This window comes from Rhinopithecus roxellana, chromosome 16 (assembly GCF_007565055.1).
Source record: "Rhinopithecus roxellana isolate Shanxi Qingling chromosome 16, ASM756505v1, whole genome shotgun sequence".
Classification (NCBI taxonomy): Eukaryota; Metazoa; Chordata; class Mammalia; order Primates; family Cercopithecidae; genus Rhinopithecus; species Rhinopithecus roxellana.
Window position 1 is genome coordinate 89,761,216 of NC_044564.1, and position 25,478 is coordinate 89,786,693.

At 38.8% G+C, this 25,478-nt stretch overlaps 1 pseudogene; it reads left to right on the forward strand.

Annotated features, from left to right (window-relative positions):
- The first annotated feature begins 7,833 nt into the window (after positions 1-7,833).
- Positions 7,834-23,316, forward strand: LOC104678226 (annotated as a pseudogene).
- Positions 23,317-25,478: the final 2,162 nt, after the last annotated feature.

The window sequence follows — 25,478 nt, forward strand, 5'->3', positions numbered from 1 at the left end:
AGACACTTATGCAGCCAACAGACACATGAAAAAATGCTCATCATCACTCGCCATCAGAGAAATGCGAATCAAAACCACAATGAGATACCATCTCATGCCAGTTAGAATGGCAATCATTAAAAAGTCAGGAAACAACAGGTACTGGAGAGGATGTGGAGAAATAGGAACATTTACACTGTTGGTGGGACTGTAAACCAGTTCAACCATTGTGGAAGACAGTATGGCGATACCTCAAGGATCTAGAACTAGAAATACCATTTGACCCAGACATCTTATTACTGGGTATACACCTAAAGGATTATAAATCATGCTGCTATAAAGACACATGCACATGTATGTTTATTGTGGCACTATTCACAATAGCAAAGACTTGGAACCAACCCAGATGTCCATCAATGATAGACTGGATTAAGAAAATGTGGCACATATACACCATGGAATACTATGCAGCCATAAAAAAGGATGAGTCCATCTCCTTTGTAGGGACATGGATGAAGCTGGATACCATAATTCTGAGCAAACTATTGCAAGGACAGAAAATCAAGCACTGCATCATACATAACTGTTGATTTACTGGATTCTCATAACTCCCTAAGAAGGCTACTGTTATCATTTTGCCCTTTTTTACCTGAGGAAAGTGAAGCTCATAGAAAGTGTGATGATTGATTTTATGCATTTACTTGACTGGGCATAGGGTGCCCAGACATTTGATCAAACATTCTTCTGGGTATTTCCATGAGGGTGTTTTCTGATGAGATTAACATTGCAATCAGTAGACTAGTTAAAGAAAGCAGATTGTCCTTCTCAATGTGAGTGGCCCTCATCTAATCACTGGAAAGTCTGAGTTAAGTAGAACAAAAAGGTTGATTCTTCTGCAAATAGGAAAGAACTCCTCCTGCCTGGCTGTTTCAGCTTGGACATTGGTTTTTTCTGTCTTCAGACTCAGCTGAAACATTGGCTCCTCAGACTCAGACTGGAACTACACCATTGGCGCTCCCAAGTCTCTAGCTTGTCAATTGCAGATCTTGGGACTTCTCAGCCTCCATAATTACATGAGCCAATTCCTTAGCATAAATTTTCTCATATATATGCATGTGTACACACACACACACGCATGCACACACACACACAATCTGTTTATCCAGAGGACTCTAATACAGGGGTAAGTGTCTCAAGGTCCACATAGTTACAGAGCTCACCCAGGGAGTCTGACTCCCGAGCCATGCTCTGTTGCATCTATTGACCCTTCAAATATCACTCAGTGTTCACATAAAACATAATGTATTAGGCACATTACGTATACAGTAAGTCATAATTTAGTGTCATTGATAGGTTCTTTGAAATTTCAACTTTGAGTGAAATGACATACTGTATGCCATGGAAACTTAACTCTTATTTATATCAATTAGCCTACGGTAAAACTGGTTTTGTTATATAGTACAACATTTTATTTAAAGTTGCAGTTTCTAAGAACCCGTCAATGCCATTAAGTGAAGACTTACTATACTCCTGTGAGATCAATACTAATATCTCAATTTGAGAAGTGAAAAATTTGAGTCTCAGACAGTTTAAGCAGAATACCCAAGTTTACATATTTCTGTGTAGCTGAGGTAGAGCTTGTGGCTCCAGACACCATTATCTTTCCAATTTGCCTTCTGTCGGTTGTCTACCTTCAATTAATATAGATATTTATCTACCTTTAATTAATTAATATACATAATCATGAAATAAGCTGAATTATCTCTGCATTTTAAGATCTAGATAAAATGGGTTTAATACACACCTGGTGGAAAATTCCAGTAGCCCTCCCACACTTATGTGAATTTCAGATTCCCTGACTCTGAATTGACAAGTTCTCTAAATTCTTTTTTCTCTTTGCAGCATCTAGAAACTTCTTACTTCCACATGAGAAATGCAATGTCATTTGTTGGGTTTTCACATGACAACAAAAGAAAATAACAAATAATAAACAAGACCTTGCTCACATGGAAAATTCACTGCCTATTTCAGAAAAAGTCAAGGATGTCATTACAGAGAGCAAAGAAAATAACAGAGGTTAATGAATGTTACTGCTAGCTTGCTCTTATATATACTTATTTTCATTTCTGATGCTTTTTACCTCTCAGGGGTAAAAAAAAAACATCAAATTTCTATAAATCTCTCATGCAGGGCACCCAGCTTTCTGCAGCTCTGTCCTTCTTTGGTTTGTAATCTGCAGTTTTGAAGCCCGTCTAAGTGCCTTCATAGACAAGGCCATCTCTCCCCTTGGCCTCTGACTGTGGGCCAGGGGGTAAAAAATGGTAGGTGGATTATATGCTTCTAGTTGAGTAAATGCTAGGTGTTTTTATGTGGGTTGCCTTTTATTATCTCTTTCTAACAAACAGATAATTGAACATTCAGAAAGGGTAAGTAACTTTCCAAAAGTTTCACAGACCCTGAAAGATAAGTCAGGGTTCATACTTTGGTCTGTCTGATCACAAGTTAGGCTAAGATTTGAACTTCTCTGTGACTGTTTCCTCAAATGTAAAATCAAAATTATGTTATCTAACTCACTGGCTGAACCAAGCTCATTCCTCACCCATTTTTTATCGGTACTTCTTAAAGAATGTAGTCTTCCCTCTCCAGGTTCCATGTTTTGAGCATGAAATTCCTATTCCTGTACCCCAGGCAGAGAGAACTGGACCAGGTGTGGACCTCTGACCTACAAGAGCCAAGGCATTACGTTTGCCTGGTTCATCACCTTCTTCAATTGTAGATGCAGCAGATGGAAGTAAATTGGTGTGAGGTGACTGAATTGCAAGATGAGGTGGAATTTCAACATTCACGCTGCCCTCTCTGTAGAGGTTTAAGTACCAGGAAAGAATGTTTAATGGAAATAAGGGGAACAAAGCAACCATGTGGAGAAAAGCAGAGATGACACATCAGGAGGCCACAAATGAACAATAAGTGAAACATTAATTCCTGGATCTGAAACCTTGATGCCAGCATTCAGGAGGCTTCCTAGGCCACCTCCTTGCATGGCCTGTCAGCTGTCCTATTTCCTTCCACTAGATTTCTTTCTTTTGTTTTGTTTAAGCTAGTTTCAATGACAGGCAGCTATCTCTTGTAATGAAATGATCCTAAGATAAAGGGTTATTGTAAAGTTCAAATGAAATTAGATAAGGAAACATGCATACACGTGGTCAGCACAAATCTAGAAAATGATGATTATTAAAGAGTAACTGTTTGGTTACAATTATCTCAATCTTATCACTATTAAAATTTCTCCGAGGTCAGCCTACTTTTTTCAGGACAAGGATTATAATATTCCACGAGATTCAAATTAGCCATATATTTTTAATTTGAAAAGAAAACTACAAAAGATGTTATAATTCAATGTAAGCACACTTTGTAGCACAGTTATTGTTTGATTTCATTTTCATGTTACATTAAAAATTTTTTGTATCAGTGCTTGTGCAACATGGTACAATGGAAACAATCACATTGGGATAATCAAATTTTTGAATTATAATACGCTCTTTCATTTTACCAGATTTTTTGAAATAAAAAATGAATATTGAAGAATATTCATAGTATCTATAGCTATTTTCTGTTCAATTTCTGAAAGAATAAGGAATACTAGCTTTTTGAAAGTTGGATTTTGGTTTGTTTAATTATAATATCATTCAAAGGACTAATAAAGATTAAAAGGAACAATGACTTTATTGTAAAGATACATATAGACTGACTCTTCAAAGTCACCATGAGGAAGGCTGCACTGTGGCTATTTAAATGTAAATATATTTAAATTAAACAAAACTAAAAATATAGTTTTTTAGTTACATGAGCCACATTTCAAGCGCTCAATATGTTGCTACCATATTGGATAGGCATGGAAGATTTCCTTCACCCCAGGAAGTTCTGTAAAGTACTGTAAAGGACCAGTGCTTTCTTCTCAGCTTTCTTTCTTTATTAGGCATTGTTTTCCTTGAAATCTTCTACCTGCTATCACCATTCATAGCCCTACTTCCATCTCACCCATGGGCAAAATATCCACTACAGTGGCTATTTACCTTTTTGTTAAAGTCACAGAGAGAATGTAGTAACACTCTTGTTATTTTTTTAATCCAACAACCTCTTTTAATTGTGAAACTGCTGCCTCTGACCACATGCATGAGCAACTGACCAGGTCTAATCTCATCAACCGTGGCTCCTGATATTCCTTACTCTAGTTGTCAGTCCAAGTGTAGACATGTAATCATATCAGGACCATAGACCCTGTATGAGATTATAATATTCCAATATTGGAGCAAGATCAGACTCTCTTGCTTTTACTTGGAACAAGTGATCGATGGAGCTGGCAGAGGCCAGCTTGGCACTACAGGGAAAAGGCCTGCTTGAGAATGAAGCTAAGCAAATGCAAACAGCGCTGAGAGACGTGGCATTATTCCTAAATCTCAATGTGTGAAAAAACCAATTCCTTTAGCTTGAATGTGGTTACAGTTGTTTGCAACCAAAATATTTCTGAGGCTGAGGAGGGAGGATTGCTTGAGCTCAGGAGTTTGAGACCAGCCTGGGCAAGGTAGCAAGACCCTGCCTAAACGAAAAAAAAAATTAGCTGGGCCTGGTTGTGTGTGCCTGTAGTCCCAGCTACTTGGGAGGCTGGGGTAGGAGGATCTCTCAAGCCCAGGAAGTCAAGGCTGCAGTGAGCCATGATGACACTGCTGCACTCCAGCCTAAGCAACAGAGTGAGACCATTAAAAAAAAAAAAAGTCTGGCTAATATATGGGTATTCGTGCATTTTATGGCATTGTGTATTAAAAGATACATATTTATAATACTAGATTATTTAACCCTCTAAGTAGATTTCTATATAGTATAATACTGCCATTATATTTTGTCTTTTACATTGCATATTGCCAATTTAATTCAGTTTATTTAGTGCATACTTTATGTAAGGTACTCTCACATTCAACAAAGGTTCTTCTAATAAAATAAATGCACAAATCAAGAATGTACCAAAGAATAGGAGTTCTGTCTTGATCATTGATACAGTTTGGATTTGTCCCCTCCAAATCTCATGTTGAAATGTGATCCCCAATGTTGGAAGTGGGGCCTGGTGGGAGGTGTTTGCGTCGTAGGGGTGGGCTCCTCATGAAAAGCTTGGTGTCCTCCCTGTGGTAATGAGTGGGCTCTGGTTCTATTAGCTCACAGGAGGTCTGATTGGTAAAAAGAGTCTGGCACTTCCTTCCCTCTCTCTTGCTCCCTCTCTCACCATGTGAGAGGCCAACTCCCCCTTCACCTTCTGCCATGATTGTAAGCTTCCTGAGGCCTCACCAGAAGCAGAATGCTGAAGCCATGCTTTTTGTACAGTCTGCAGAACTGTGAGCCAAAATAAATCTCTTTTCTCTATAAATCACTCAGCCTCAGGTATTCCTTTATAGCAACACAAAATTGACTAATACAATCACAATTACTTTTTAAAGGCAAACTAGCTGTGAGAGTTGTCTGTCTCCAATATTTAAGACTATAATTTTATGATCATACAACTCATACTCCCAGCACTCTGTAAAGACAACCTATATTATATTTCAGTCAGTCTTTTATATGCACAATTAGAAAATGATTAAAATAGTCTGATAATAGATTTCCCTGATAAGTTCAGAAGCCCAGTATTCTTTCTTGGTTTTTAATTGGCATACTCCCTTTAATTTTATATTTATTTATTTTAATGATGAATATAGAGGCAATAAATAATACTTTATATAGGATTGGATTACAATTAACTGATGAATTTAGGAAAGGACTTAAAGATTTATTATTATCATCTTGTGATTTAAAACAAAACAACAGGGCTATAAACTCCAAATATGCAAGTACATGTAAAGCTCCACTTCAAAAATAAATGACTTGACAATGATGAAAAAGTAGGAAATGTTTGAGAAACTTTATAGCAATATCCTTTTACTTCAAAAATAGGAGAAATGTGCACTACAGGTAGGCCCCTATTTACAGACTCCTAATTATTCATACGTGAATTCTCAGAAGACAAGGGCTGGGGGTAATACTGCTTTTAATGAAAGTCTACTTTTATGAGTTTTCAGATGCCATAACCAAACTGACATCGCGTACCGTTGTTCTCTGGGGAGCTTCATGCACAGAATGAACTCATATGTTCCATGACCTTGGGCCAAACAATATCTTAAAGAAATAATCAGTATAACATTTCAGAAATTGAGGTGGCCAAAGTTGGTCTAGGAAAGTCTCTCAGGATTTGATATGCTGAGTGCAGGAGAATTCATTTTCCATTCAGAGAAAAGGTCGTAGAAAGTATTCATGTGCCTCAACTGCTGAAAGCGATATAGAAAAAGAAAAATTGGGCTTAAACAACATTTTAAAAAATCTGTCTTCATTTTCTCCCCTGTGATCCTTTATATCTAGGAAAGCTATTACTGTGGAGGCCTTAATATGGACTATTTAGACCAGTCATTTGAACAAACGTCCTAACAACAGCAGAAAAACATATCAGTGTTCTGCAGAATCCGGACTTGTAATCAAGTAGACGGTCCTTAAGAGACAAGGTTAGGTCATGGAAATATACTGGAGCCAAGAACTAGAATTCTAGTTTTTGCTCCAACACTGATTTGTTCAGCTATGAGTGATGTTTTCAGATGGATTTCTTTAGAGTAGGAAGCAATAACGTCATATGACTTGGAAAGACTTGATGAATGTTACTAAGTAAATAGATGTTTGCTGTTGAACAGTGGATCAAATTATTAAAGAAAAGTTAAGATAGAAAAGTCCAAATACAGGCCAGGCGCGGTGGCTCATGCCTGTAATCCCAGCACTTTCGGAGGCCGAGGCAGGTGGATCACGAGGTCAGGAGATCAAGACCATCCTGGCTAAGATGATGAAACCCCGTCTCTACTAAAAATACAAAAAATTAGCCAGGCGTGGTGGCGTGCACCTGTAATCCCAGCTACCCGGGAGGCTGAGGCAGAAGAATGGCATGAACCTGGGAGGCAGAACTTGCAGTGAGCAGAGATCATGGCCACTGCACTCCAGCCTGGGTGAGAGAGCAAGACTCAGTGTCAAAAAAAAAAAAAAAAAAAAAAAAAAAAAAAAAAAAAAATCTAAATACAAAATTATAACAATATGTAGTTATTTAGAGTTCATTAGTTACAAAGCTGCTAAGATTATAGATATTGCGTATTATAATATATACATGTGGAATTTCTGGAACTGATACTGTGTTTTACAAAGATATTTAGGCAGTTGCCAGTCTGGCAAAATTTACATTTTCTGTAGTGAATGAATACAAATTATTTGATCTGAAATTACTATTTTATGAAACGTATTATTTGACTATTAAATCATCAGTTCTTTTGGAGCTGGCCAACAATGTACCAATTTATTTTTTTTAGTAGTGCAGCCCATGATAAAGAAAAGCAGAAAGCCACTAAGGACAGAAAGATTACTGAGCGCTCCTCCTCATTGTACTTAAATTTTGTTTAGGATGAGATAAAAGGGAAAAGAGCTTCAGCCTTTGGAGATCTAGAAATTTGGGCAAATTTTCCAAATGTTCATCTGGATGAGTAAACTGTCACATTTCCAGATTGAAGAACATTGTTTTTTATTCTGCCTGGACTAGTATTAGGGAAAATCTTCAACTGAAAAAGTTACCTTACAAGAATTATATCCAGAGTATCATATTTAATTAATTTTTTGCTTACCCCAAAAATTTTCAATTATCAATGTTTTTGAGCAAAAATAAGGCAATAGGTCAGGCTCTAAAAATAAATATAAGACTATAAAAGATGTATATCTTATATTCTACCATGGTAAATGGGAGCAATGGTAAAGGAAAATGCAGAGGCCTCCTTCTCGTGTACAGAATTTCTATTATTGATTTATTATTGCCTCACACACATCAACCCTTGAGGCAGGAAAGGTGTGTTCATAGAAAGCAACTTACCAGTGACCCTGCCAGGAATGTTCAAATATACTTCACTATGACATGGTAAGAATACAGTAATATTAATGTAACATTGACAGGAATTCAGTAAAGATAGAAATCTGATAATAGTAACAACCATCATTAATTAATGAGTCCTTGTTATATACCAGGCACTGTGTTAGTGCTCTCTTTCTGTTTCTCTCTCTCTCTCTCTCAGAAACCACACATATTCATATATATTTATATAAAATGATCATACAATTCCAGCAGCCACATAAAAGTTTGGAAGCATTTTCCCTCTTTCCTCTTTTTGAAGAAATGGGGAAACACAGGCACAGACAAATATGGAAACTTTGCAGCAATCACACAGAGGATGCAGAATGGAGCCTGAATTAAAATGCTCCCTCGGATAGAAGAGGCTTCATTCTTCTTTCTAGAAAGACTGTGGTGAAGGTCCTGGATTGTGACAAATATGCTATTTCCTCTAAACCCAGACTCCCTCCTCTTCAAGTAGTTTGAACCCTCTTTCCTACCCCTAGACCTGTAGATTATGCCTCCATCTCTCCCATCCTTGCTCTCCACTCAAAACGTAAGCTGCTCTCTTCGTTCTTTCTGTTAGTCCATCCTGCCTCCTAAATGTCTCCACCAAAATCTCTCTGGAACACCATTCCATTCTCATCAACTCCCTCCACATCCTCTACCTCACACACCTTGACTTAAGTGAGGTTTCTATAAAGACACTGCCCACCTCCCACCTCCAGCAATTGCAAAGGGATGCTTCTCAGAGTTGGAAGCTTCTTGGGGTTGGGAGGAGAGGCCAGTGTTCTCCACCCTCAGTGCAGTTCCAGACCATTCCTCCTTTGTAACAAACCCTTTCCCTTGAGGCTGACAACATCCAGCCATGTGACCCTGTACTTCTTTCTCACACTCCCTTGCTTTTACTGAAGATGTTGAAGCTTTTTCTATATTCTAAGTTTCACCATCATTTTTGTATCTGGCATGTAGTAGTTGCTAAATTATATTATTAATAAATTCACAATCAATATTGTTAATAAATTATGTGTGATATACTCACGATTCATGGTGAAATGACCATGTATCTTGAGACGAGAGTTGAAAAGGACAATGAGGACACCCCTTTCCATACTCTGAACTCTAAGTTGCATGATCTTGTCAATCTCAGGACTGTCAGCCATCCACTTTCACAGCCAAATCCTAGACATGCTGGAACTTCGAAATATTAAATTATAATACCACATACATACACACTTACTCCAAACCACATTCCTCCAGCCATCACTCATCACCTCCACTCTGCCTTTCTTCATTTTATTGTAAAGAACGAATTGGGTTATTGTGACAATCTTTATCAGTATTCCCATTACTCTACTACTTTGTCTTTCTACTGTAGCTCCTGTGGAAAAAGATTTCACATCATAATCCACCAGACTGTCTTCTGATCTCCTCCTACACAAACAACTCTCCTACAGATGGAGAAACTCATATAACTGCATTAAAAGTTAGTTTGAAAGGCATAGTTGCCAAACTCAATTGGAATACCACCTGGTATTTCTATATTTTCCTGGGCAACTTTCTCTTTCACTTCCCACGAGCATATTTCAAACCTCTATTGTGGTTTAGTTTTCTTTATCACATCACTATATGAAAGTGTAATTTGTTTATTCTGCACTTACTTATTAGACATCTGTAATGTGCCAGGCAAAGGGTGCTAGGTATTATGGCAGAAAGAAGTATAACATTTGTCTTTGTTCCCTCTCACTTCTGCCTTCATTCCTGAAAACACTCACCTATGTCTGTGCCCACCTTGCCAAGGGGAAGAGATATCTCCCTCCATGCCCAACCATTCTACCTGTACTCTGTTAGCTCAGCCATTAGCTCAGTTAGCTTATTCCTCTCCCTCTCTCCACTACCTGAAAATTCTCCAGGTAGTGGAGCATTTTCCCAGCTCTTCTCCAGCACCACTTACACTTATTTCTGTCCTATCTTTAACCAATCAATATGACCACTCTCAACCATATGTTTGCTTCTAAGTATTTCCCTATATCTTCTCAATTCTTCAAACCCGCGGTACAGTTGTCCACGCTCCCCTTCTCGTTCATTTCATTCTCTCTCCAGCCTCCTGCAGTTTGGCATCTTCACTCTCCTACTGCAGTGGTTCCTTCCAGGGTCAACAAAGCCTCTTTATTAGAAAATACACTGGGCACTTACTTTCTTCAGTCTTTGAACTCTGCAGGCATTTCTTTTCTTTTCTCTTCTCTTCTCTTCTCTTCTCTTCTCTTCTCTTCTCTTCTCTTCTCTTCAGATGGAGTCTTGCTCTGTCTCCCAGACTGGAGTGCAGTGGCACGACCTCAGCTCACTTCAAGCTCCACCTCCCGAGTTCATGTCGTTCTCCTGCCTCAGCCTCCTGAGTAGCTGGGACTACAGGCGCCCGCCACCACGCCCAGCTAGTTTTTTGTATTTTTAGTAGAGACGGGGTTTCACTGTGTTAGCCAGGATGGTCTTGATCTCCTGACCTCGTGATCCGCCCGCCTCAGCCTCCCAAAGTGCTGGCATTACAGGCGTGAGTCACCGCACCCGGCCAACAGGTATTTCTTTTTTTTGTGGGTTGGGGGAGACGGAGTTTCGCTCTTGTTGCCCAGGCTGCAGTGCCATCGTGCAATCTCAGATCACTGCAACCTCTGCCTCCCGGGTTCAAGCGATTCTCCCGCCTCACTCTCCCGAGTAGCTGGGATTACAGGTGCCGCCACCACGCCCAGCTAATTTTTGTATTATTAGCAGGGACGGTTTCACCATGTGGGCCAGGCTAGTCTCGAACCCCTGACTTCAGATGATCTACCCGCCTCAGCCTCCCAACGTACTGGGATTACAGGCATGAGCCACTGTGCCTGGCCAGGCATTTCTTTCTATAAACTGTGTACCCTGCCTCTGGCCCACCCGAGGCTCCTGGTCTTTTCCCACTCACCTCTAGGGTCAGTTACTCAGCCTGTCATGACATGCGATGCTCCTCCAGGTTCTTTCTTCTCCCCTCAAAGTTTGTAGGTTCCATGAATGACATCATTTACTCCCTCAAATCCAAGTATATGTTTTATTTGTGTGAATCCCCAATAAGTAAGTTCCTATGGACAGAGGCTATGCACGTTCGTTGTTTTAGTCCTGACACCTATCACAGTGTGCCTGACAACCCAGCAATACAGAAAAATGCAGACTGAATAATACAAGAAGTTGTAACCAGGACAACGCATTGAAAGTGGAGTACGTTCTTTCACTCAGTATTCACTGGGAGTGGACTATACACGAATTCCACTGCTTGGGTTGGGAATTCAGTGAAGAGCAAGAAAGACAAAGTGTCTAGCCCCTGGGACTTACATTCTAGCGAGGGAGGTAGTCATTAAACATATATACTATATATGGTGTCAGACAGTGACAAGTGCCATGAAGAAAATAAGGCAGGGAAGGGAGTTAGAGAGTGGTAGAAGGTAAAAGTGGGCCAGCTACTCAAGGCAGTCTGGGAAGGAAGGCTTTTTGGTGGCGTTAACCCTGAAGAAATGGATGTGATGAGAAAAGGCCCAGCGGCTATTTGAAAGAAAACCATTTCAAGAGGAGGAAATGGTAAATACAGTGAAGTGGGAAAGGCTTTGGGGTATTTGAGGAGCAGGAATCAGGCCAAAGGGATTGGAGCCGAAGTTCTGATTCTAGATAGAATATAGGAGGCAGTGGCACTGCATCACTTTCACTGGAACAAGTAGTTCCAAAAGTAAAGAAATTGGAAATGTAGTCATTTTAAAGATATCAGAGAACTGTGGTGGATAGATGATTAGATGGACTACAAGTGAAGTTGAGATGACTCCCTATTTCAGGTTTCTGTTCAGACTTGCCCTCAGCTGAGGTGTTTTGCCAGGGGAAAGAGAAGACAATAGAACTTACTTTCTATGTAGCTTCATTGAGGTATGACTCATGCACCATACAATTCACTCATACAGAATTTACAATTCAATAATTTTTAGTGTTTTAGAGATACATGCAACCATCACCACAGTCAACTTTTGAACATTTTTATCACCTCAGAAATAAAAGCCATGGCCAGGCGCAGTGGCTCACGCCTGTAATCCCAGCAGTCTGGGAGGCCGAGGTGGGCGGATCACCTGAGATGTTCGAGACCAGCCTGGCCAATATGGTGAAAGCCCATCTCCACTAAAAATACAAAAATTAGCCAGGCGTTGTGGCACGCGCCTGTAGTCTGAGTTACTCGGGAGGCTGAGGTAGGAGAATTGCTTGAACCCTGTACTCCAGCCTGGGTGACAGGGAAAGACTCCGTCTTAGGAAAAAGAAAAAAGAAAAAAAAGCCACATGCTTCAGCTATTACTTCTTGTCTTCCTAAGCAGTAGCTAGGCTACTTTCTCCCAGTAGATTGTTCTATTGTGGACATTTCATATGAGTGGAGTCAATAACATGTGGTCTTTCGTTACTGAGTTCTTTCAGTTAACAATGTTTTCAGGGTTCTCCATGTTGTGGCGTGTATCAGCTCCTCTTTCCTTTTTTTTCGAGTAAAGAAAAAAGAACAAGATTTAACATTTTAACCATTTTCAAGTGTACAGTACAGTACTGTTAACTGTATGCAAGTTGTTGTGCAATAGGTCTCTGTAGCCTTTCCATCTTACAAAATGGAAACTCTATACCCGTGGAAAAACTCCCAATGGAAACTCTATACCCGTGGAAAAACTCCCGTTCCCCCTCTCCCCAGCTCTGGTGCTCACATTCTACATTCTGTTTCTGTGAATTTGATTACTTTAGACAATGTATACACAGGGAATCAGGCAGCATTATTCCTTTTATGACTAACATATTTCGTGTAGCACAATGTGCTCAAGGCTTATCCATGTTGTAGCATACGATAAGATTTTCTTCTTTCTTTAGGCTGAATAATATTCCAGTGAATACATGGTTTATACATTAATGTATAAATACGTGTTTCTACGCTAATTTGTCAGGAGATATTAGTGTTCTTCCAACTCTTGGCTATTGTGAGTAATACTGCAATAAAGATGAATGTGCACATATCTTTTCAAAATCCTACTTTAAATTTTTTTTTATATATACCCAGAAGTGGGATTGCTGGACTATATGGTGGTTCTGTTTTAAATTTTTGGAAGAGCCTCTGTTTTCCACGGTGGCTACACCATTTTACATTGCCACCAACAGTGCACAAGGGTTTCAATTTCTCCATGTCCTTGCCAGTATTTCTTATTTTCTGTGTCTGTTTTGTTTTTTGATAGTGATCTCGCTAAGAGATGTGAGGGGACATCTCACTGTGGTTTTGATTTGCAGTTCTCGGATTAGTGATAGTTAACATATTTTCATATGTTGGCCATATTGATGTCATCCTTAAAGAAATGTCTATTCAAGTCTTCTGTTAACAGGGTTTTTTTTTTTTTTTGTCTAGTTTTGATGTTGTTGAATTGTAGAAATTCTTTATATGATTGGATATTAACCCTTATCAGATACATGGTTTGCAAATATTTTCTTCCCTTCTGTAGGTTGCCTTTTCACTCCTTCATTATTTCCTTTCTGTGCAGAAGATGTGAAGTTTGATTTAATTCCATTTGTATGTTTTTGCTTTTATTTCCTTTGCTTTTGGTGTTATATCCAAGAAATCATTGCCAAATCCAATAACATGAAGCTTCTCCCTATATTTTTATCTTACTAGATAATTTATAATTTTATACATTTTAGTTTTATAATTATACTTTATTACATCATAATTTTATAATTTTAGGTCTTACATTTAGGTCGTTAATCCATTTTGGCTTGTTTGTTGTTTTGAGACAGGGTCTCTCTCTGACAATCAGGCTGGAGTGCAGTGGCATCATTACAGCTCACTGCAGCCTCAACCTTCTGGGCTCAAGCAACCCTCCCGCCTCAGCCCCACCTCTCCCAGTAGGTGGCACTACAGGGTGCGTGGCACCACATTCGGGGAATTCTTATATTTTTTGTAGAGACAGGGGTTCTCGGTGTTGCCCAGGGCTCGAGCTATCCTCCCGCCTCAGCCTCCCAAAGTGGTGGGATCACAGGCGTGAGCCACTGCACCTAGCTGTTAATTCATTCTGAAGTGATTTTTGTATATAGGTACAGGAAGGTAAGGGTCTAACTTCATTATTTTACATGTGAATATCAAGTTTTCTCAGCACCATTTGTTGAAGACACTACCTTTTCCCCATTGTATAGTCTTGATGCCTTTATGGAAGATTATTTGACCATATATGTGAGAGTTTATTTCTGGGCTCTCTATTCTGGCCCATTGGTCTATATGTGCATCTTTATTCCAGTATTATGCTATTTTGATCACTGTAGCTTTACACTGTTTTTTGAACTTGAGAAGTGTGAGACCTCTAGCTTTGTTTTTCTTTCTCATAATTGTCTTGACTATTTGGAATACTTGGGATTCTTAATGAATTTTGGAATTTTTTTCTATTTTTGCAAAAAAAAATTGAGATTTTTACCTCGAATTATTTAATTATCTGCAAAAAAAAAATAAGATTTTTATATGGACTGCATTGAATCTGTAGATTTTGGGGGTAGTATGAACACTGTAACCATATTCTTTTCCAATCCAGGAACATAGGATATCTTTATATTTATTTGTGTCTTCATTAATTACTTTCAGCAATATTAAAAGCATTCAGTATACAGGTCTTTTGCATCTTTGGTTAGGTTTATTCCTAAGTATTTTATTCTTTTTGATGCTCTTGTAAAGGGGATTTAAAAACATTTCTTTTTCTGATTATTTATTCTTAGTGTCTACAAATGCAACTGATTTTTGTATGATTTTGTTTCCTGCAACTTTACTGAATTAGTTTATTAGTTGTAACAGTTGTCTGTGTGTGTGTGTGTGTGTGTGTGTGTGTGTGTGTGTGTGTAATCCTTCAGGTTTTCTACATATAAGATTATATCATCTGCAAACAGAGATAATGTTATTTCTTCCTTTCAAAATTGAATGCTTTTTACTCCTTTTTCTTGTCTAGTTGCTCTGACTAGAACTTCCAGTACTGTGTTGAATAGAAGTGGCAAGACTGGGCATGCTTTCTTGTTTTGATTTGTAGAGGGAAAGCTTGAGTATGATGCTAGCTATGGGCATTTCTTATAGGGCTTTTAATATGTTGATGTAATTTTATTTTATTTCTGTATTATTGAATTTTTTATCATGAAAGGGTGATGAATTTTATTAAATGCTTATTATTGCACTAATTGAGATGACCATGTGATTTTTTTTACCTTTCTTTCAGCTAATATAGTGTATTGCATTGACTAATGTTTGTATGTTGAACCATCCTTGCATCCCAGGAATAAATACCACTTGGTCATACTGTACTGCTGAATTAAGTTTATGGTATTTTGTTGAGGATTTTTGCATCAATATTTAGCAAGATTATTGGTGTGTAGTTTTTTCATGGTGTCCTTCCTTAGCATTGGTATTAAGGTAACACCGGCCTCATAAAATGAGTTTGAAAGTATTTTTTCTTTTGAAGATTTTCAGAAGAGTTTGAGAAGGAGTGATGCTAATTATTCTTTAAATGCTTGGTAAAACTCATCGGTGAAATCATCTGTTCCTGGGGCTTTTCTTCATTGGGAGATTTTTGATTACTAATTCAATCTCCTCAGTTATAGATGTGTTCAGATTTTAATTTCTTCACAATTCAGTCTTGGTAGGTAGTATATTTTGAATAATTTATTTCTTCTAAGTTATCCAATGTACTGGAGTATAATTGTTCATAGTAGTCTCTTGTAATGTTTTTATTTCTGTGTCCTCATTTTTAATGTCTCATTTCTGATTTGTGTTACTTTAGATTTCTATTTTCTTAATTATTGAAAGAGTTTGTTAATTTTTTACATTTTTTTAAAGAAAGAAACTCTTATTTCATTGATTTTTCTATTGTTTTGATTTATTCTCTATTTCATTTATGTTTTCTGTAGTCTGTGACCTTCCTTTTGCTGACTGTAATCTAGGACCTTCCTTTCACTAACTTTGGATTTAGTTTATTATTCTTTTTCTAGTTCTTTGAGACACAAAATTATCTGCAATTATTGATTTGGGATCTTTCTTCTTTTAAAAATATAAACATTTACTGCCACAGTTTTGGTGTATTGTGTTTTCATTTTCATTTGCTTTAAAATACTGTTAAATAGTGATTTCTTGACTCATCAAGTTGTTCAAGAGTATATTGCTTAATTTCCACATCTTTGGGAGTTTTCCAGTTCAGAGATTTCTAGTCCAGATTTCTAGTTTCATGGTGATTAGAAAATACGGTTGGTATTCTTTCATTTTTTTTTTTTGGAATTGTTAAAACTTGTTTTGTGTCCTAATATGTGCTCTGTCTTGGAGACTGTTTTATGTGCAGCTGAGAAGACTGTGTACACTAACATTGGGTGGAATAATCTTTATATATCTATTAGATTCAACTCACTTATAGTATTGTTCAAGTTCTTTATTTCCTGATTGCTTTTCTTTCTGGTTGATCTATTTATTATTGAAAGAGTATTGTATTCTCCTATTACTTTTTTAATCTAATTCTTCCTCTAGTTCTATCAATGTTTGCTTCATGTATTTGGCTGCTCTGCTGTTTGATGCATATATATTTATAAATGTTGTATTGTGAATTGACACTTTTATCAATATGGTGTGTACTGTTTTTCTCTTGTGACAATTTTTAACTTAATGTCTATTTTGTCTGATATATGTATGGGCACCCTTGCTATTTTGGTTACCTCTTGCATGGTATATATTTTTCTATTCCTTCATGTTCAGCCTATGTGTGTTTTCAAAGCTAAGTGAATCTCTTGTAGGTAGCATGCATCTGGATTTTTAAAACATTGATTCTGCCACTCTGTCTTTTGATTGCGTAGTTTAATCCATTCACACTTTAAGTAATTATTGATAAGGAAGGGCTTACTGTTGCAATTTTGTTAATCGTTTTCAGTATGTCTTGGGGCTGTTTGTCCCTCTTTTCCTCTCTTGCTGCCTTTGTTTCATTGATTTTTTTTTTTTTTTTTTTGTAGTGGTATGCTTTGAGGCCTTTCTTATTCTCTTTGGTATGTCTTCTATAGCAATTTTCTCTGTAAGTTACCATGGGGATTATATAAAACATTTTATAGCTATAACTATTTATTTAAACTAAAAATTTAATTCAATTGCATGCAAAACCTCTGCTCTTTGACCTCCAATTCACCTTACATTATCAATGTCACAAATTATACTTTTAATATTTTGTATCCATTAATGTAATTTAATAATTATGGTTATTTTATGCTTTTATTTATACCTGATTTAAAAATGATTTATGGACCACTATTGTAGTATGACAAGATTCTGCTTTTTTTTTTTTTTGACAGAGTCTCACTCTGTCACCCAGGCTGGAGTGCAGCGGTGCAATCTCAGCTCACTGCAAACTCTGCCTCCTGGGTTCACACCATTCTCCTGTCTCAGCCTCCTGAGTAGCTGGGACTACAGGAACCCGCCACCATGCCCTGCTACTTTTTTTTTGTATTTTTACTAAAGACGGAGTTTCACTATGTTAGCCAGGGTGGTCTCGATCTCCTGACCTCGTGATCTGCCCGCCTTGGCCTCCCAAAGTGTGGGATTACAGGCGTGAGCCACCACGCCCGGCCTAGATTCTGCATTTGACTATATGTTTACCTTTACCAGAACCTTATACTTTTGTATGCTTTCAAGTTGGTATCTAGCTTTTATTTCAACTTGAAGGACTACTATTAGTAATTCTAGCAAGGCAGGTTAATGGTGATGAACTTCTTCAGCTTTTGTTTATCTGGGAAGATCTTTATTTCTCCTTCATTTCTGAAGGGCAGATTTGCTGTGTATTCTTAGTTGGCAATTTTCTTTCTCTTTCAGCCCTTTGAATATACTACCGCATTCCCTTTCAGTCTGGAATGTTCCTGATGATGAGTTTGCTGATAATCTTATGAGAGTTCTCTTATATATAAGTCACTTTTCTCTTGCTGCTTTCAAGATTCTCTGTCCTTGACTTTTGAGTGATTATAATGTGTCATGGTGTTGGATCTTTAGGTTCATCTTAGACAGAGTCCTTCAAGCTTCCGAAATTTGGTTGTCCGTTTCCTTTTTCAGATTTGGGAAGTTTTCAACCATTTCTTCAAGTAAGCTCTCTGCCACAGGCTACTCTTCCTCGTGCAGTCTGTGGACCCAGTTGTCATCTGCCACCACTGTCTACTTACCTTTCGACTGCCACAAATGGACTCCAAAAAAATCTCCAAAAGAAACTGTTACCATGACAAGATGGCCAACTAGACACAACCAGGAAGCTCTGCTCCCACTGAGAGAGACCAAAATATTGAGTACACCAACATATTTTGAGCCCATCTTCAGAGAGAAAATACTGAGAGTCATTAAAGAGGTGATGCAGACAACAAGGCTGAAGAAGGAGGAAGCTGGGAACCCTGCACAGGATACCTGCATGACAGGGCTAGTTCCCAGACCTGAATGTCTCCTGGGGAAGGGATAAGTGAAGGGATGGAGGGACAGGCCACTCTCACTGTGGACCTCTGGGATCCTAGGTACATAGAACTTCACATTCTCCATGGACATATGAGCTGCCAGGGGGATCTTCAAAGGGAGTAGGCAGAGACAGGGCTTCACTGGCATGGAGTCCAGGAGCTTTTGTACATGTGGCAGCTGTGGCAGAGCATGGCCTAGACACCCATCCCCTAGGGCTCCCCATCTCCGTACAAGCAGCTCTAGCCTCAGCTGATTGCTGGCCCAGGAGAGAGTGTGGCTGGCTTCCCTGTGGGACTGGGAAACTTTTTTTTTGTAGACCCTCCTGCCCACCAGCAGGACCCCTGCCTGGTCACCCTGCAGGAGGTGTGTACAGAGTAGCCTCTGCTGCCAAGCCTGGGAGCTTTGCTTTGCCTGAGTACCTTCCTGGTGGCCTGGGAGCACTTTGGATCCCCCAGAACAGCTAGGGCCCAATCTCAAGGGTCTGGAGGATGAAGCTGAAATCAGTCCTAGCCCCCCAAAACTACACAAATACGTGGAAATTGAACAACTTACTCCAGAATAACGCCTCAGTGAACAATAAAATGAAGGACGAAATAAAAAAAATTCTTTGAAATAAATGAAAATAGGGACACAGCTTACCAAAATCTCTGGGACACAGCTAGAGCAGTATGAAGAGGAAAGTTTCTAGCACTAAGCACCTTCAGCAAGAAATTAGAAAAGTCTCAAGTTAACAATGTACCTTTGCATCTAGAGGAACTAGAATAAAAGCAAGCCAACCCCAAAGCAAGCAGAAGATAATAAATATCTAAAATTAGAGAAGAACTGAATGAAATTTAGACATAAAAATCCATACAAAAGATCAATGAAACAAAGAGTTTTTTTTTTTTTTTTCAAAAGAATAAACAAGATCAGCAGGTCGCGGTGGCTCAAGCCTGTAATCCCAGCACTTTGGGAGGCCGAGGCGGGAGGATCACAAGGTCAGGAGATTGAGACCATCATGGCTAACATGGTGAAACCCCGTCTCTACTAAAACTACAAAAAAAAAAAAAAAAAGTTAGCTGGGCGTGGTGGTGGGTGCCTGTAGTCCCAGCTACTCGGGAGGCTGAGACAGGAGAATGGTGTGAACCCAGGAGGCAGAGCTTGCAGTGAGCCGAGATCACACCACTGCACTCCAGCCTGGGCGACAGAGGGAGACTCCGTCTCAAAAAAAAAAAAAAAAAAAAAAAAAAGAATAAACAAGATCAGTAAACCACTGGCTATATTAATCAAGAAAAAAAGAGAAGATCTAAATAAATACAATCAGAAATGACAAAGAAGACATTGCAATTGGTCCCACAAAAATACAAAAGATCCTCAGAGACTGTTATGAAGACCTCTATGTATACAAATTAAGAAAACCTAGAGAAAATGGGTAAATTACTGGAAACACACAAACTCCCAATATTGAACCAGAAAGAAAGTGAAAACTTGAACAGACCAATAAGTTCCAAAATTGTATCAGTATTAAAGAAACTGCCAACCATAAAAGAAAAAAAAAGAAAAAGAAAAAAAAAGCCCTGGACCAGATGGATTCACAGACAAATTCTCTCAGAAGTAAAAAGAAGAACTCAGACAAAAAAGGAATACCAATCGTATTGAAACTATTCAAAAAAATGGAAAAGGAAGGGTACCTCTCTAACTTATCTTACAAAGCCAGAATCAGTCTGATACCAAAATCTGGCAGAGATACAACAAAAAAAAGAAAACTTCAGGCCAGTATACCTAACGAACATAGGTGCAAAAATTCTCAACACAATACTAGCAAACTGAATCCAGCAGCACATCAAAGAGTTAATTTACTACAATAAGGCAGGCTTTACTCCTGGGATGCAAGGCTGGTTGAACATATGCAAATCAATAAATGTGATCCACCACAGTAACAGAATTAAAAGCAAAACCATATGATCATCTCAGTAGATGCAAAAAAAGCTTTCAACGAAATCCAACATCCCTTCATGATAAAAGCCCTCAACAAACTAGGCATCTAAGGTACATACCTCAAAATAATAAGAGCCATCTATACCAAACCTATCATACTGACTGGGCAAAAGCCAGAAGCATTCCCCCTAAGAACAAAAACAAGACAATGATGCCTACTGTCACTGCTATTACTCAATATAGTACTGGCAGTCCTAGTCAGAGCAATTAGGCAAGAGGAAGAAATAAAAGACATCCGTGGCCGGGCGCAGTGGCGCATGCCTGTAATCCCAGCACTTTGGGAGGCCAAGGTGGGGAGATCATGAGGTCAGGAGATCGAGACCACCCTGGCTAACACGGTGAAACCCCGTCTCTACTAAAAATACAAAAACGAAAAACAAACAGAAAAGACATCCACATAGTGAGAGAAGAGGCTGAATCGCCTCTCTTCACTGACAGTCCGATTTTCTCTTTTGTTGAAACTGAGTCTCCCTCTGTCGCCCAGACTGGAGCGCACTGTCACCATTTCACCTCACTGTAGCCTCTGCCCCCTGGGTTCAAGTGATTCACCTACCTCAGCCTCCAGAGTAGCTAGGATTACAAGCATTCACCACCATGCCTAGCTAATTTTTGTATTTTTTAGTAGAGATGGGTTTCACCATGTTGGCCAAGCTGGTCTTGAACTCCTGACCTCATGTGATCTGCCCGCCTTGGCCTACCAAAGTGCTGAGATTACAGGTGTAAGCCACCATGCTTGGCCACTGATAATATGATTCTATATCTAGAAAACCCTAAAGACTCTGCCAAAAGGTCCATCAAACTGCTAAATGACCTCAGGAATGTTTCAGGATACAAAAATGATGTACAAAAATCAATAGCATTTCTATATATAACTGAGTACCTCAGCCTTGAAATACATTTTTAAACTATTTTTTCCTCCCCTTCCTAATCTCAGAATGTAGCCTTTTAGTGTAAGATTCTTTGTTATGCCCTTTCCCAACAGACATATCTGTGCACAGTGCTTGCCCATCTAACTATGTGCTTGCTTAGAAATTCCAGGAGCCAATTTTGAAGCAAATCAGGCAGAGAGACCCAGCCGCAGATCTTCCCACTCAAGGGGAGTTACGCCCAAGTCAGGATGATGCAAATCAGATCTCTAGATGGGCGATGACTTGAGATAACTATGGGAACAAGACATGCAGCTATGCACTCCCTTTTCACTACTCATGTTCATATCCCCACACCCTTTTCCTTCTTAAATCCCTTCACTCAGCCCAGAAGGCTGAGATGGCTCTTTTGAGCTTATACCCAGACATTCTCCCATCTGCTAGCATTTGACCAACAAAAGTTGCTTTCCTTTCACCACACCTCAGTTCTCATGCTTTGACTTCTGAGAGGAGAGCAGCTGGACTTGAGCCGGTTACATATACACCAATAATGTTCAAGCTGAAAGCCAAATCAAGAACACAATCCCATTTACAGTAGCCACACACAAAAATGAAATATCTAGGAATACAGCTAACCAAGAAGGTTAAAGATCTCTATAAACCTGACAATGTTGGTGTTGTCATGTTTGGAAATGATAAACTAATTAAGGAAGGAGATACAGTGAAGAGGACAGGAGCCATTGTGGACGTTCCAGTTGGTGAGGAGCTGCTGGGTCGTGTAGTTGATGCCCTTGGTAATGCCATTGATGGAAAGGGTCCATTTGGTTCCAAGACCCATAGGCGAGTTGGTCTGAAAGCCCCTGGAATCATTCCTCGAATTTCAGTGCAGGAACCAACGCAGACTGGCATTAAGGCTCTGAATAGCTTGGTGCCAATTGGTCATGATCAGCATGAGCTTATTGGTAATGGACAGACTGGGAAAATCTCAATTTCTATTGACACAATCATTAACCAGAAACGTTTCAATGATGGATCTGATGAAAAGAAGAAGCTGTACTGTATCTATGTTGTTATTGGTCAAAAGAGATCCACTGTTGCTCAGTTGGTGAAGAGACTTACAGATGCAGATGCCATGAAATACACCATTGTGGTGTCAGCTATGGCCTTGGATGCTGCCCCACTTCAGTAACTGGCTCCTTACACTGGCTGTTCCATGGGAGAGTATTTTAGAGACAATGGCAAATATGCTTTGATTATCTATGACGACTTATCCAAACAGGCTGTTGCTTACCATCAGATGTTTCTGTTGCTCTGCCAACTCCCTGGTCATGAGGCCTATCCTGGTGATATGTTCTACCAACACTCCCGATTGCTGGAGAGAGCAGCCAAGATGAACAATGCTTTTGGTGGTGGCTCCTTGACTGCTTTGCCAGTCATAGAAACACAGGCCAGTGATGTATGTGTCTGCTTACATTCCAATGAATGTCATTTCTGTCGCTAACAGACAGATTTTCTTGGAAGCAGAATTGTTCTACAAAGGTGTCCACCCTGCCATTAATGTCGGTCTGTCTGTGTCTCGTGTTGGATCTGCTGCCCAAACCAGGGCTATGAAGCAGGTGGCAGGTACCATGAAGCTGGAATTGGCTCAGTATTGTGAGGTCACTGCTTTTGCCCAGTTCAGTTCTGACCTCGATGCTGCCACTCAACAACTTTTGAGTTGCGATGTGTGTCTAACTGAGTTGTTGAAGCAAAGACAGCATACTCTCATGGCTATTGAAGAACAAGTAGCTGTTATCCATGTGAATGTAAGGGACTATCTTGAGAAACTGGAGCCTAGCAAGATTACAAAATTTGAGAATGCTTTCTTGTCTCATGTTGTCAGCCGGCACCAAGCCCTGTTGGGCACTATCAGGGCTGATGGAAAGATCTCAGAAGAATCAGATGCAAAGCTGAAAGAGATTGTAACGAACTTCTTGGCTGGATTTGAAGCTTAAAATCCTATGGATTCACATCAAACACCAGTTCAGTTTTGTCATTGTTTATTCTAGTAAATTAGGTTTATTTGTGAAAGGGCTACTCTCATACTCCTTATGTACAGAAATCACATGAAAAATAAAGGTTCCATAATGTGAAAAAAAAGATCTCTACAAGGAGAACTGCCAATCACTGCTGAAAGAAATCACAGATGACACAAATAAATAAATTTTAAAAAAATTCCATGCTGATGGATTGGAAGAATCAATATTGTTAAAATGGCCATGCTGCCCAAAGCAGTTTAAAGATTTAATGTTATAACTATCAATGTCATTTTTCACAGAACTAGAAAAAAACTATTCTGAAATTCATATAGAACCAAAAAAAGTCCGAATAGCTAAAGCAATCCTAAGCAAAAAGAACAAACCTGGAGGCATCACACTACCCAACTTCAAACTATACTATAAGGCTACAGTAAGCAAAACAGCTTGGTACTGATACAAAAAAGACAGATGAATGGAACAGAATAGATAATCCAGAAGTGGTTCTATCCCTATAGCCATCTGTTCTTTGACAAAGCCCACAAAAAATGGGAAAAGGACACCCTATTCAATAAATAATGCTGGAATAACTAGCTAACCATATGCAGAAGAATGAAACTGGACCCCTGACCTTTCATCATATACAAAAATTAACTCAACATGAATTCAAGATTTAAATGTACAACCTCAAACTATAAGAATCCTGGAAGAAAACCTAGGAAAAACAGTATTCTGGACATGAGCCTTGGCAAAGAATTATTGGCTAAGTCCCCAAAAGCAGTTGCAACAAAACCAAAAACTGACAAGTGGGACCTAATTAGATTAAAAAGCTTCTGCTCATCAAAAGAAACTGTCAGTAGAGTAAACAGACAACCTACATAATAGGAGAAAATATCTGCAAACTATGAATCCAACAAAGGTTTAATATCCAGAACCTATGAGGAACTTAAACAAATCAAGAAAAAACAAACAAACAAATAACCCCATTAAAAAATGGGCAAAGGACATGAACAGATACTTCTCAAAAGAAGACATATAAGCAGCCAACAAATGTATGAAAAAATGTCCAACATCACTAATCATCAGAGCAATGCAAATCAGAACCGCAATAAGATACCATCTCACTCCAGTCAGAATGGCTATTATGGAAAGGTCAAAAAACAACAGATGCTGGTGAGGCTGTGGATAAAAGGAATGCTTATAAACTGTTGAGGGGAATGTGAATTGGTTGTCATTGTGGAAAGCAATTGAAGATTTCTCAAAGAACTTAGAACTACCATTTAACCTACCAATCCCATTATTGGGCATATACCCAAGGGAAAATAAATCATTCTACCAAAAAGACACATACACTTGTATTTTCATAACAGCGTTATTCACAATAGCAAAGACATGGAATTAACCTGGGTACTTATCAACAGTGGATTGAATTTTTAAAATGTACTACATATACACCACAGAATACTACACAGCCATAAGAAAGAATGAATTCATATCCTTTTCAGAATCACGGATACAACTGGAGTCCATAACCCTAAGTAAATTATTATAATATAGGAATGGAAAACCAAATACAGCTTGTTCTCACTTGGAAGGGGAAGCTAAACACTGAGTACACATTGATATAAATATGGTAACACTAGACACCGTGAACTACTAGAAGGGGTGGGAGGGGGGATGGGTTGAAAAACTACCTGTTAGGTAATATGCTCACTACCTGAGTGATGGAATTCTATATCCTAAACATCAGCATTACAGCACATACCTGTGTAAAAAACTTGCAGGTATATCCCCTGCATACAAAATAAAAGTCAAAATTATTTTTTTTTAAAAGAAATTGTTGTCATTACAGGAAGTGGTAGATATTTTGGGTTCTGCCTAGGCTGTTTCTGAGTCATAGGGGAGTCCATGTGATTCTATTTGACATAAGTATCCCTGCTCAAACCATTCTGGAAGGAATCAGCTTTATACATGGAGACATCTGTCATCTCTCCGAGGTAGAGAAAGCCTTCCAGGATATAAATGTTACTTGTATGTTCCATATTGTCTTTTATGTTATGTCAGGGTGGAAACAATTGAATCAAAAACTGGTTGAAGAAATCAATGTGGGGGGGACACAGGCAATGTCCTCCAGGCTTGCA